We start from the raw sequence: 2,033 nt of genomic DNA on the forward strand, positions 1-2,033 counted from the left end.
TCCCCCAAAATCGCCACCCAGGCCAATTTTGCTTGTGTCACTGGTGTCACGAAAAGACGAAATTCGGTCAACGTGTCAACGCCCCCTTCCCCACGCATGACCATTTTTTAGTAACGATCTAAATTAGTGCAGGGATGATGATGATGATGATGATGATGATGATGATGATGATGATGATGATGATGATGATGATGATGATGATGATGATGATGATGATGATAATGATGATGGACTACGTAACAATGAACTTTGAAAGTTGCAGGTCATCGTTATCAAATCAATCTCAACTCTGCCCCTGAATCGCCCCCCCCCCCCACCTCTCCACTAAAATTCTCTCTCTCTCTCTCTCTCTTCTCTCTCTCTCATACACTACACTCTCTCGCTTACTTGCTCTCATACACACACTCACAAACACACACAGAGACATACACACAAACATACAGAGACACACCCACAGAGGCACGCACACAGACACACAAACACACAGAGACACACACGATACAAACACACACACACATACACACACAAACAGACATACACAGCAAAAAGATAGAGGGCTTTGGATTTCCCTCTCTCAACCACAAAGCTACTTCTAATTTTAAAAAACAACGGTAGATCAGACACTCGACTAGGAGGGTGCGGGTTTTTATTATTTTTTTTAATTTGTTTTGCTTTTTATTGCATATCCCTTTATATTTATTACGTCAAAGCGTCATAGATACTGGTAAACGCTGTTACTGCATCCTTCAGAGTACGTCGTTAAGTAGTTAATTAGTTGGAAGAGGATAGGACTAGAGATCCTGGTCTCCCGAGACAACAAGGCTAGGCAGACCAGGGAAATTGTTTGCGATGCGCATTGGCGATTCATGGGTCACACACACTACTCACACGTGTTCCGGGTTCTCGCATCCGTCTTCTTCAATGTGCCCGCCGCTTCACTGATGGTTCCCCCCCCCCCCCCTCCATATTTCCGACTTTTTCCGTTATAAAAAACTACATCTCGATCTATGTTACAAGGCCTTTCGCCTAAAAAAAATTTTAAAATGAAATTCACACACAAAATAAAGCCACTGTTTAACTTAAACCAGGCCTAAATTGGTACGAGGAAAAACAAATAATTATGCGAAAAAAATTGTTGTTGAGTCGGGGGAAAAAAAGGCCCGTGCTAAATGCTAGCCGCCCGATCTGGGGGGGGGGGGGGGGGTAGCGTTTTGCTACTCGAACAAATTCGGTCGATTAGCCTGACGCTACTGGCCCGTGGGGATTTCTGCGACCTCGGGTGGCTAGGAGCCGATAGTACTTGATAGTGTAGTGTAAATGCCTCGCGACCTTCCGAGTGACAGGAAGCTATAGAGAGCGCCCAGCACACCTCTGGGATTGCCCCAAATATAATGACGTGTTTCTGCCATCTATTTTTTTCTGTCCTCAGATTCAGAGGAATTCGCGCCCGCAACCCGCAACTCACAACTTGAGCGCGCAACTTTTGCCATCAGCGCAACTTTTGCTAATATTTCTTACATCTTTTGCAACTGCTGCTATATATTTTCAAACACAACTTTCTCCGCGGCTTCCCTCGCGAGTTGACTAGATCTATCACCCTTTATTTTTATTCATCGGATTGCCGGTGACAAAGTCACTAAATACTGTAGAAACGCAGCGTTGTGACGTCAGCAAAGACTCTCATCTACCAAGATGTTTCAATTGCCCTATGATCTCGCGTCCGAGCCAGATTTGGGCGCCACCTTGTCTTAGCGCGTGACGGCCCGTGATATGAGTATAAACACATGTTCAAGCGCTGAGTTGAATGTGAACAATTTTGTCTGCAGGCAGAGAGAGAGAGAGAGAGAAGGAGAGAGAGAGGGTGGAAGAGAGAGAGAGAGGGAGGGAGGGAGGGAGAGAGAGAGAGAGAGAGAGAGAGAGAGAGAGAGAGAGAGAGAGAGAGAAAGAGAGAGAGAGAGAGAGAGAGAGAAAGAGGGAGAGGGTGGGGGGGGGAGAAAAAAAAGAAAGAGAGAGAGAGAGAGAGAGAGAGAGAG

Source organism: Aplysia californica, unplaced genomic scaffold, assembly GCF_000002075.1.
Source record: "Aplysia californica isolate F4 #8 unplaced genomic scaffold, AplCal3.0 scaffold00608, whole genome shotgun sequence".
NCBI classification, from domain to species: Eukaryota; Metazoa; Mollusca; class Gastropoda; order Aplysiida; family Aplysiidae; genus Aplysia; species Aplysia californica.